The following is a 12,943-nucleotide window of genomic DNA, read 5'->3' as shown; positions in this document are numbered from 1 at the left end:
CGTAATCTTCACAGGTGGGAAACTGAACCTGCTCCCAGGTATCTAATAAGTAATTCTGCTAGTTGCAGTGCATTGCATTACTCAACTACTTAACTACTACCTACCATTGCATTATCATTGCTTGCACTGGACCCAATTCAAATTCTAGTGAAATTTAGAGCGGATAGTCCATATGAAAATCAAGGTGGACCAGTTCTCTGTCCAGACCTTAGCGGATGACGATGGAGGAGCCTCCACACAATCCTGACCACTTTTAAAAATCGAATTCTCTTCTCTGCCTACACATGTGGCATGGCTGGAAATATGGTCAGCCGAATAGGTAATAGGTACATAGATTAACTTTGTTGCTTAATAGAGTAATAGGAAAATACGACCAAAATTTGAGACAGGTTCATGCTCGCATCATCATCATTATGATTATTATAATAGTACCAGAACCAACAACCTGCTTATAGATATGCACGGCCCACACATTCCAAACCTTTCAAATTTTTCTCCTCTCCATTGTTATTGCCAAGTAATATCAACCAACCAACATTCTTCACCCCTTTATGTGGAGAGATTAAACGAGTTTAAAATATTTAAGAAATTCTTTACGCCATTTAACCATGATCTAAATGGATGGAGAGATGAATGGATGAGTTAAAAGGAGTGGAATGAGTGCACGTTAGATTAATTGAGTTACTTTATGACGGAGCATTATTGTTGGGACAGGCGGTGGACAAGGGATTTAATTTAGATATGTACGGAGCACACTAGAAAATATAAGCGTGAGCATGGTGATAAAAAGCATAAAAATATACAAAGTCAGAGAGTCCAATGATGATGCCCATGCACTTCTTAAGGAACATTTATGTACGTACTTTACATTGTAAATAGGCAAGAGAGGCTTATTAAACTCTGGGTCTAATCCCTTTTATTAAACGTACTGAGCACTTTTCTCCGAGAGAGTTAATAATTTAGTGCGTTGCAATATGTTGTATGTACGACTATGCAGTTAAAATATGGCTTAACCATCACCAAGATTTTTAATTCCTTTCATTTCCCCACTTTCCTCCTTCCCGTTTTCCTGCTAATATTATTACTCCGTCGTTTAAGGTAAAACTGGCAAAGTTTTGACTTTCTTTCCTTTCTTTTTTAATAGTTGGTTGAGCCAGTCAGCGAGTGTGTCACTTTGAGTTTAAAAAAAGTCAAACAAAATTCCGGCACAATGAGATATCACGGTAAACCACTTGCCTGCCCAACTTTTCCCGAATTTTGCATAAGATATCTGTCATTCTCTTTGTATCTGCAAGTATAATGCTGCCTGCCTGGCCCGGTTCTTCTTTAAAGACTGTCCAACTATTTGCTATATGAATGGCTTCGTAAGTGATGGGTGAGAGAAGTTTTAGCACATTAAAAATCAATTTGAATTCCCAATCTTCCTCCAACATGCGGGTGTGTGTAGTCTATATTTTTTACGTGTTTCTGCTCTGATGGCGTATGTAAGTATATGCAAGAATGTATATGTATCATCTCATCACCACCAAAGTCTTCTTGACAGATTTGACGTGGAGTTGACTTTTCTTTGAAGATGCGAAAATTTGGAAATTCTTTGTCATCGTGGATTTCCTCTTTCTTCTCTGGAGGAGTGAGAAGAACTTTCAAATTCTGTGTCCTGTGTGGTTATGTTTGCTTACATCTCTCGTCGCCTTATTCTTATTGAAGTGCCCGTGTGTGTGCATCTCCTTTGGGAGACTAATGGAGCACAGAGAACGAGTGGTGACAAAGGAAGGAAAGCAGGAACTCTGAGGAAGGATTGCATAAACACAAAGAAAATGTTTTCCTGTAACTTATACACTTTTATTTCTCAGCTTCTTCTTGGTCTCTGGGTGGATGTTACATAATTTAGAGTTTAGAATAATACAGAAAAATGTATGGGATGTGAGTGAGTGAGAACGTAGGCATAGCTAAAAACCCACAGAACATTAGTAATAATACGGCGGAAAAAGAATGCTCTTTTTAGAATGTCGTGGCTTTTTTTCGCTCAAATGACACTCCAACGTCCTGGTGAAAGCGGAAGTTAGTTGGCATTCTGCTCGAGAAGACAGAGCTAACTCATTAGAAGAAAGGGTGCTAAAATCGCCTAACTGGTTCTCACCATTTCAGACAAAAAAGACAGAGAGACGAACCGATATCGACTGACAGAACACGACAAGAAGTAGTATAAGAGAATGGCAATTAACAATGAGCAAAATTCAACAGACGACGCTTGGAAATTGCGACGACTGACAATTCGTGTTTTGTTTTCGAGTACTGTAAAAGCTTCAAACGTCAATCCAACATCTATTTGTATGTTGTTTGTGGTGGTACAAATAGTGTTGATATCTAAACAAATCTTCTTTTTTTCTGACGTGAGATGCATGTGGCTTTCTTCCGCAAACTTGAAAATAAATGTAAGTAATTGCAGATTGCAGGAGTTTTGCACAATCATCGTTCATCACATGACAAAAGATCTCTCATACGTATACATAGATAAATGTGTCTACATGAGATATACAGTTGGTTGGTTGGTACTCGCAGCTGGATGTGCGGAATGTGAGCGAATTCAAAGATTTTTCACACTTACGAGAATTCCATTCCAGTTCAACACGAAGAAAGTGTGCAAATTCTCACAATATTGAGATGTCTTTTGGAATATAAACGTGACTTGAAGTGTTACGTGTACATATGAATATACGTGCATATTGCATTCCTTTAATGCATATGTGTACATACAAGAAATTGAGGGTTTCTACCCCAAAAAATACTTCGAAATGGATAAGTATAAGGACAGCAAGGATATGTATAAATCTGCTCAAAAACTATCCCAATTTTTGGTGAACGGCACAGATTTTTTTAGCCAAGTCAAAAGTGGGGATGAGCTCAGTAGAGTTTTGTGAAGGTGTTGAGAGTCTCTCAAAAAAGAGATTTAAACTACAAAACTTTTTAACAGTTTAGTGAGTTTATCTGTACAAAAAAACTTTTCCTACTTTTCACAACTTTTTGCTCCATCCAACTTAAAAATCTTCTTCTAACAAGTATTTCATTCAGCATAACGTTGCTTGGAGCCACTTAGGATTGGCTTTGAGTCGAGTGAGGCTGACTGGATGATAAATGTCAGCAGATGAATGAGGAGTTGATTTTTGGCTTTGCATGTGAGACCTGATATGTGAATAATCGGCTTATTGTTCTTTTCACGTGTAAAATCATCGATTTCTTTTTTACTCAGACGGATGGATGGATGGTTGCAAGGTAAAGGTAAACCAGATGCAAAGAAAACGAATAATATTTACTTATTATTTTGTGCATATCGTGCAGATAAAATGTTTAAATGTTGGATTGACTGATTTTTAAGTAATTATTCGGTAATTGGGTTTTAACAAGGTTTCATTTCAATTTATGACATTTAACTAAAAATTTAGCAATATGTAGAACCACTGCCAAATCAAATGAAGGGTGTAGCATTGTTATTGGTGATTATTACTTACTTGATAAAAACGATGAAAAGGGTCAGCCTGCAGGACGGGACGGGCGAGTGAATGTAGCAATTATTTCAACTTTTTGCTTCAAAGTGAATTTTCTCACTTACTTAAAAACTCTGTTATAGTCTTGTTTTAATTTTTTAAATCTTGGACGAACGACTTGACCAGATCAAGAATCTAGATATTCGTGCTGAGTAATAAGGGAGAGAAGAAATCTCAAATTCCAATCTGCTATGTCCGTCGGTAATCCTGTAATCTAATAAATGTTGGCTGAATGGCTTATGTATAAGCTTCTGTGTCGTGTCTTTTCCAGTTCTACAATATTATTCAGTGCTCTCATTTATGTATTAAATACGTACATAAATTTTACACTAAACACGAGTTGGTTCTCTCTCACTGTCTTATTGATGATAAAAACCACGTTTATTTGAATATTTAAATGGTTAACCCAACTACTAAACCACAAGGCTGACCATTAAGATGTAATTATTAGTTTCAAATTTGAGTAACTGCTTCCTGTTCGCATTTACACACACACACACAGAAATGTTTACTGTTCCTACATACACACTTTGGTTTCAATGCAATTTACTAAAATTTATTACTTCTCTTTCGCTCTATGATTTCCGATACTTGAATTGTTGCGGTATCCTCTCTTTCTTTCTTTTTATATAGTTTTTGCAACAAAACAACTCGTCCAACGCACAATTTTCTTATGTAACAATTGCACACACATTTGCTTTAATGTCGATACACAGATAAAAAGCGTCACTACAACAGTCAGTAAGGTAAATGATTCACCGGTTCTCCGTTCCGTGTACTGAATTTAGTACACACCACTTGAAAAATATGTTTCTTTGTTTTACACGCTAGTTTACACGAGAGTTTTTCTAAACTTTTAAATATTATTCTTTTTTCAGCTGATTCTCAATTAACTTTTCCCCTCCTCGTGCAAAAGCTCCCTGTTATTAAATATGTAGTGTATAACAAGCAGACACCTTGTATACGTACCGATTATTATGTCTCTTGAAGGAAGGAAGCTGAATTCTTGAGTTTCGTGTTTGAATTCAATTACAAAGTACTCCCACCTAACCTTCTGCTTTGTGTCTTCTTACGGATGGAGCCAGGGTTTGATTACGGTTTGATATAAAGAAGAGCAGCAGCATCAACTCTTTATTTACCAGACCACGGGATCAAAAAAGTAGATGCGTGTGTGCCTCCCAACTCTACACCTGAGACTGAATGGAGAGAAAGAGAGAAGAGAAGAGACAACGAGTAGTAGTTTAGTTGGTGTCTCAAAAGCTGGTTATTCAACCCCTTCTTCCAACTTCGCATACGCACAAACTCACTAAAGTACGAAACCGAGTTGGACTTGGTGGTGCTAAAAAGTTGGGTGAATCTCATCGATATCGAATCGCATTACACACAAAGCATTCGTCTTATGCACCTCTGGTTTGGTTTGTTGCGTGCATGCTAACTATGTGGGGAGAGAAGCTGTGGACGTTTAAAATGCTGAGAGACTGCATGAAATGAAATAAGCTCATCCTCCTCTTTTCTTTACATGGTTTTATTTTATTACGACTCGCTTTGTTAGTTAAGTTAGTTTGTATGTATGCATATAAGCGGAATGCAATTTGGGAGAGTGCACGACTTTTGAGGGTGCAGAACAACAAGGATGAGGTGTTTGGATGGAATATGTAATGTGCAATGGGTAAATATTAGCTTTTCCGCGGTGACGTAATTTGCAAGGAAAGATATTAATATTTAAAATATGCAATGTACTAGTGGTTTCATATCATTTGTGAACTTTCCTTAAAAACTGGACTTGAAAAGTCTTCTTCTTAGTCAGCATTAAAAAGTTGTATGCATATCTTGTCTATTCGTTTGTTGTATTAATTGAATGCCTGCCTGCCAGTTATCTAGCGAGGAGAGGATGCACTCACTTACTTTACTTACTGCTACTTTCATGTACATCCACGAATGCAATACAACTACTTGTCCGCATCCTTCCCAACAAAGTAACGATTCCAACTGGCCTTTGGCTACACCTCGGAGAACAATGCATTAAGAAGAAGAAGGGTTAAGCTGGGGTAACCAGAAGGAGGAAGAAGAAGAAGGAGCATACTGTCTCACTCTCTACGTTTTGAAACTTCTTCTTATTTTCTTTGCTTTACTTATACCAACCAAACCAAACCACCACTGCATTGCACTCCATTCTTCCCATTGTGTGCATTCTATTGTGGCCGAGGAAGCTCATGGCAGAGAGATGAGATAGATACAGATCTGCGGTGCAAGATTATATTGTGGCCAACAATGAATTCAAATTCATTGTATTCTTCACTATATATGATATGTCTCATATACTTTGGAGATATTTACATTACGGACAGATCCCACTTATCGGAAGGAAATTGTCTTCTTTCCTGCAAAGATTTGGTGTAAAGAGATCCAAATTAATTGCATCACTTTAGAACAAATACGAGGATTAAAGGAATCAAAACCTGAACAAAGTCTTGTCTCGTGGAAACTAATTTATCTAACCAACACCACTTGAAGAAAGTGTATGTACATAACCTCCGGATATCCATACTGCTCAGTAAAATACATACACAAGACTTCTTCTTCTTGACTCTCTGTAATTTGTGCAAGTAACGAACAACATTGGACAGAATGGATGAACGGAATCAGCATTTGAAGAAGAAGACGAGGAATCATGGGGCGAGAACTTGAAGATCAACGATGCACCGAACGCCCGTCAAGTCATAACTTCTTTGAGAGGAGAACTCACGTTTTTTTCTGGCCCACCGTTGGTCGTCGTAGAATTTCAATGCAATACGAATAATTTGAACGCAGTCGGGGGTTGTATATAAGTTGGTGGGTAGCTTGTTGCATAAAATGCTTGCCTATTACCAACAACACTTAAAAGACTGCATTTTTATCCCGGTCGGGACTCATCCACTCACTTATGAATGTATGTAGGACAGTCATTATTATTATGGAGGAGTCAGGCATAAAGTACATACGATTCCAGTTTTATATGGTAAGTTATCCAGTTGAGACGACGACTTGTTGGCTGGAGAAAGAAGGACGAAATCGAGTGGATGGATGGATGATGATTGTTGTCTGTCGGGGAATAATAACGTAATAAGGAGGGTGGGATGAGGTGTCTCCGCTCCAGACTTTTTATTACTTTTATTATTCTCTGCTCAAATTCAATTGTGCATCACTGCGTCCATCCCCATGCACCAAACCAACCCCAGGTTTAGATTGGATTGGACGGTATACATAACAAGGCAGGGTTTCTTAGTCAGCAAAAATTTTAGAATTTGGAATCTTCTTCCAAATTAATTCATGAAGCATGCATTTTTCATTTCTGAATTTGAAAAATTTGAATGTAAAGTGTAAAGCGTAATGGATTTATGGGTCTTAATTTATCGTGAATTTAGTCTTACATAGAAAAAAGTGGATGTAATATCGAGGGTTTTTAGTCAGTAGTGAAGTGAGTGGTGCGATATTATTATTATGATGCGCTGTAAAAGACGAGTTCATCTTGTTTGCGTGAGATTTACTTTACTTTCGGTGCATCTCCACGTACATAATCTTTAGTAAAATACCACTTAATTTGGCGTGGCTGCTCTGTATAATAGTTTTCAAACAAACTTTATGTTGCACTTGTACGCCAAAGTGATGTTCAAACTTTTCATACGCACCTCTCTCGCACAAAATTGTTTTTCTTCGGCGAAACAATTTTCTTTCTCGTATGCTGTATAACTAACTAACAAGGATGCACGCATTCAAACATGAGAGAAGGTAAATGGTGATTCCTGTTTTATCCAAAGTTTCACAAGAAAAGATTCATGTATCTACGCACACGGGTGAAAGCTGCGGGCCAACAAAGAATTACTCTCCGGACAAGGGCGGATTATCTTCCCGTGTTACATGGCTTTACACATTTACATTAGATTGCTTTACTTTATATGCTCATTCTCATATTTTGTGTGGTGAAATAGCTCAGGGTGGTTTGGTTTTAGCCAGCATCTTTTTGTTCTCGATGTGAATATGTAACTAGATATTTATGCTGTACAACCTTGTTTTTGTGTATTCCGTTTGTGATACTACTCGTACTCACGCAACCCTTTTGTGCAATATTGTTGGTTGCTGTTGACTTTTCATAAGTAAAGTCTGTGACGTGGGCGAAAGATTAGTTTAATTTTCGGTGGGATTACATTACAACACAGACAAAAGATTATCAAGTCGGGGGGAAGATTACATACAAATTTATATAAGTTGAACATGACCTTTGACTACAGATATGTATCTTTTTTATACAACAATCAATACGCTTATTGAAAGTTACATGGTTTTTAATCCTCGAAACTTTTGTCATTATATTTGCATAACCTGGACGATTACGGCTGCACATATGTTGATTTTGGGCAGAATCTCGCGGACATAAAGGTGTGCCCTAACTAAACTTTTGCGTAGATAATAAATGGGCAACATAAAAGCAAACTGGCAATAATGGGTTGACTCTTTTGGGGCAATTTCTCGTTCGGTTGGAAGAATACGTACGTAATAATAAACGGGAAGGAGGCGAGATGGGAGCAAGTTTGCAAAATGTTCGTCTTCAAGAAAGTAAGAAATCCTTGTCTGTTTCGCTTTTTACTGGCTGAAGAAATATTCCAAAACGAGACGATCGCTTTGGGCTGTATCTCATTTCTTTTGATTTATAATTTTGCATTAGTCTACAACTTTATGGGCATGAAATGAGATGTTAAATAAGGTTTGGGGTAGGGTTGGCATATTAAATAATATTATGCGAATGGATGGATCTTCATGCCTGAGAGTTGCAAAAATTAAAAAATAAATAAAAATACACAATACTGCAGTTGCAATACCGGTTGTTATTACGTAGATTGTGCAATTTAGATCTTATTCTTATTATGGAAGGTGGTATCATAAAATTGAGTCATTTTAGCATCCGAGATTGATCAGAGTTTAGTCAAGTGGTTTTAAAAAAATATTTTCTAGATCAAAAATCGAGATTTTTTAAGTTCCCGTATTTTTCTTAGATTCTGATATCTCCTACAAATCTCTATGCACAGTTCTTTTTTTCTGTGTATCATACATCAAAAATAGCTCGGAGGAGTCAGTTTTTATCACGAAGAAAATCCATCCGCTTGGAGAAACTTGAGGAAATTAGATCTTCTTTGTGCTCACATAATATCAAAGCAATTCGTTTTAGTAACAATAAACTACATGCAATTTCCTGCTTAGCAGCAGCACAGCCTGCGAGGCTAAACTTTTCTTCGGGTAGTTTCATTCATACGCAATTTGGATCAGCCACGTCAATTCCAGGCACACGTCTGCTGCTAAATAGCTATTAAAAAGGGCTTAATAAATCCCTCGAAAAGAAAGAAAGTCGAGGTGGTGGTGGTGGAGAAAGTTAAATATAGCTAAATCTAAGAAGATCAAAATGCGCTCTGTTCTCGTTTTCCAATTCATTTTGAAATAATTTGTAATTATTTTGGAAATTTTGAGTGTGTTTCATATTCGTTCATGTCATTAGCTCCCCCCTTTCTGAAAAGGGGGAGCTGAAGAGATTGTTGTCTGCATATTTATTATCTGATGAAAATCGACGCATCATAATATCTCTTTCTCATCACAATTTCATCACCCCATCAACATCCGCCATCCCCCCTTCTCAATCTGATCATCCGTACTCTCACTTCGCCATTGCTTTCTATTCCATGAGAACTGCATATCGTTCTTGCCTCCGTGGCGCGTCATCCGTGCGCGTGTATCCCATTAGTACAAAGAGTGAAACTGATGCATAAAACAAGGAATGGATTATTATATGTATGCGTACTCAGCTTGGTTGGTGGCGTGGTGCTCGTTATTTTTGGAGATAAATTAGTTCATTAAAACGAGATGAACCAAAGTTAAAGAACGAAAAACCCAGATTTGAGCATGTAAAATGGTGGTACGATCCCAATTACGAGATCAGTTTTCAAATCGTATGCAATGATTTATTATTCATAAATGACGACCGAAATCAAAGAAATCTGTACTTTCACTAATCGACTCATGATAAAAACAGTCCCGACCGAGTTCAAAATAGTGAAAAATGTATGTACAAAAGTTTTTTAAATTTCCACTTAAAGCGCATCGAAAATAAACCCTTTTTAACTGCCAGTAGTGCATAATGTACAAAACACTGCATGCATGTAGACAAGATCCAAATTACACTGAAGAAATCGTTTCCCCCGACGTCATCCTCATGTCCCCTCATCCCCGCAATTACCATTACCATTACCATTTAATGTACACACTTAAAATTTTACATTTGTACTCGCTTCGTCTCTAAACGCAGTACAGAACAGTACCAACCAAAGGAGACGTTCCTTTCGTTCAGAATTTCCTTGTGAGAATCTCATTCAGAAATGTGTGACAACACAACGAGTGACAACGAACTTACTAAACTAAACTCATATGCCTGCCATCCCAGTCCAGTACTAACTAATAACAGCTCCAAAAGCGCACAGCTCATTGAGAAAAGAAGGTTAATGGTTTATTTTCATGTCGTGTTGCTTACATAGGAACGAGATGTGTGTTTGCGTTATGCCATGCTCTCACATAACCCATCATGTAAGTGGTACATGTGATGGTTATGTATTATTAGGTGAGTTATACTTACTTTACTTATGATTACGCGACATCCAAGTAAGCAAGCCTGGACAAAAAATAACTCGTTTTTTTTCAACACTGACAAACTATCTGTGCTTAGAGTTTGGTGGATTGCAGTTCGCAGTTGGTCGTTACGTTTCAGAGAGAAGAAATGCCATTTTGTTTGTCTCTTTTGAATAAAGGGAAGCGACGCGTGTGTCAGTTATGTCATGTCACAGTCCGAAAATGATGACACGTTGCTAATTTAGCCTCATTTAGTTCACTCGTGTTCCTCTCCTAAGCCAAATCTGGCGGAACGAGAAGACTTTTCAAGTTCTATCCAGAGAGAGAAGTAGTCGGATAGGTTGACAAGTTTGAATTTGAGATTGCCGTGTCATTTGTTAGTAATGATGTTGATGGAAGAAGCTATGCATGGATATATGGAGCTTCTGCCGAGAAGTTGGGTTGGGATATGTCGGGTGAAGGGAAGATGTAAGTCATCATAATAATAATCATCGTCATCATCATCACTTTCCTAACTCACGAGACTTGCATGCAGAATTTGAATCATGGAAAGACTGCAGCAGCAAGGAAGACTTAGCAAAAGCGCAGTCAGGAAGGATTTCAAGGTGACGCCAGAGTGTAAAGAGACAGCAAAGTTGAGATTTAGCTTTGGATGGAATTTATGAAATGGCATGACACGTATTTGTCTGCCTCGTCCTGTTCCCTATAATTATGATGGAGAGGGGTGATCCCTGCATTTGCTGGGAGGAATATTATGTAACGTACTATTTATCTAGCAAAATCCTTGGGAAAGTCGAGCAATGTCAGACACCGAATTTCTCATATGGGTCGGAGCAAAATCTGACAAGTTTAATAGCAATTTGCTGATAATGTTCTGCAGTAAAGTCTTTAATTCTATTAAATTTGAAACAGTTTTAAGCCCCACGTTCAGCACTTGACATCTAAAATAGTAGATAAGTCAGCTTGATTATAAATCTGACCAAATCCGAAAATCAGGACAGAATTCCCGACTATAAAATTAAAGTGTGGACAGGTGTAGTGAGTCGAATGACATCATGACAATTTCGGGAAATTATAGCATGAAATTAATTCTGAACATTATTAATGCAAATTCATAAGGGGCTACGATTCCTAATAAATGTTGACTACTAGAGAGAAATTCTTGCTCTTCTGAACCTGGATTCATATGCCCTTTGGCTCATCTTTGAAACCAGATTAAATTTAGTTCACGTCACTCCTCGAGTTCCTTCCGGATTCCAACTTTGATACATTTACATGGATCCGAATTGCAAACCAAAGAGATTCTAGATTTCTATAAGAAGATGAGATTTCAAGGAAATTCATGCGAACTTAAACCTCCCAAAATTAAGGTACGTACGCGACCGAGACTGAACGCTCCAATAATTATATTACGTGATGATCTCGCGGTCCTGGTTATACACAGATTTCCCTCCTGGTTTCAATATATGATTACTTCTTATGTATTAGGATGATAAGGGACCTCTCTCTTCTGGCTGGTGCCGATGAGTTGAATTTTGAATTCAAATTATGCATATGCCAGATATGAGGAGTGATAAGCCCCGACGGGATGGGCGGATTGGTGAGAGGAGAGAGATGAGATGGTACCTGATTTTGTATAATAAAATGGAGTGACTCAAATTCATCCAACCCGTTCTTTCATCATATTATTCACTACGAGACCCAAGGAGGAAACCTTATCTGCTTGGGCATCTTCTTATTCCCTTCGTCTTCTGGGTCGGGTAGTTGCGCGGTTAGTTAGCAAAGTTCTAATTATGGGCTCAACTAAAATTTTGTGACCAATATAAAAATACGGACTTGTTCTGCAACAAAAATTATAACCATTTTCCACATCATTTCAACAACTATCATCTCTAAATATTTTGTGGATGATTCTCTCGATGAGTTTGCTATCTCGTGATCGGTTTGTTTAAGACGGATGATGCAGTTATGAATCTGAATTAAAATTTGAATTCATAAACACCGCGAGGGATATTCTATATCTTTTCTTATGGAGAAAAAGTAATGGCAGAGAAACGCCACACACACCCGTGTTCGTACAGTCATTACGATTAACAAACAAGGCTGGGAATTAGCAAGAAGGAAGGAAATTGGAGGGTGTGGTGTGGCGTTGCGGTGGTGGGCATTATTTGGTTTGCATCACAAAGGTGAAGGTAATTATGTTTTGGAAAGAAGATTCACTTGTTCGTCTCTCCTCCTCGGGTGAGAAATGCAAATCTTTGAATTTGAATTTTTCATAAGATAACCCTTCAACTTTCTCTTTCACTTTGTTTGATAAATTGCCCTCCAGCTCGGTGGTGACGGATCTGTCAACTTTATGAAATCATTGTTCCCCCTGAAACAAGACCAGACCACACCAGTCGGATGTACATCGTCAGTTTTATAATGACTAATTTTACGGTTGAATGATGGAATATTTTAAATTTTTAGTGTATCTAGCATGTTCCCAGATTTTGATATGGTTTTCATTTTGCAATTTGAGTTTTATGCTCAACGGTACATTAGTTGGATTAAAGTATTTAAAATGGTGAGCACATAGGAATAAGAGAGCTGGAGGAGAGAGAAAATATAGCGGATTTAGCAATGGCAAGGGTAATTTGAAGGAAATTGGATTAGCTGTTCGACTCCGGGAGCCAGAAAAGGACTTAATACTTGGTCGTCTCAGTTGTGGTGTTGGTTGTGTGGGATGGGAAGTGGTTACTTGCTTTAGC

General features: G+C 37.8%; 1 protein-coding gene across 1 annotated transcript in view; it reads right to left on the bottom strand.

Annotated features, from left to right (window-relative positions):
- LOC110853708 (toll-like receptor Tollo) overlaps window positions 1–4,732 on the bottom strand; it is a 53,031-nt gene extending 48,299 nt beyond the window's left edge. Inside the window, exon 1 of the mRNA XM_022102018.2 lies at window positions 3,510–4,732. The gene's annotated coding sequence lies outside the window, so the exon portion shown is untranslated. The remainder of the gene's footprint in view (window positions 1–3,509) is intronic.
- Window positions 4,733–12,943: the final 8,211 nt, after the last annotated feature.

Source organism: Folsomia candida, unplaced genomic scaffold, assembly GCF_002217175.1.
Source record: "Folsomia candida strain VU population unplaced genomic scaffold, ASM221717v1 Fcan01_Sc009, whole genome shotgun sequence".
NCBI classification, from domain to species: Eukaryota; Metazoa; Arthropoda; class Collembola; order Entomobryomorpha; family Isotomidae; genus Folsomia; species Folsomia candida.
The sequence above is the reverse complement of the archived record's forward strand: the minus strand, read 5'-3'. Positions and strand labels throughout refer to the sequence as shown.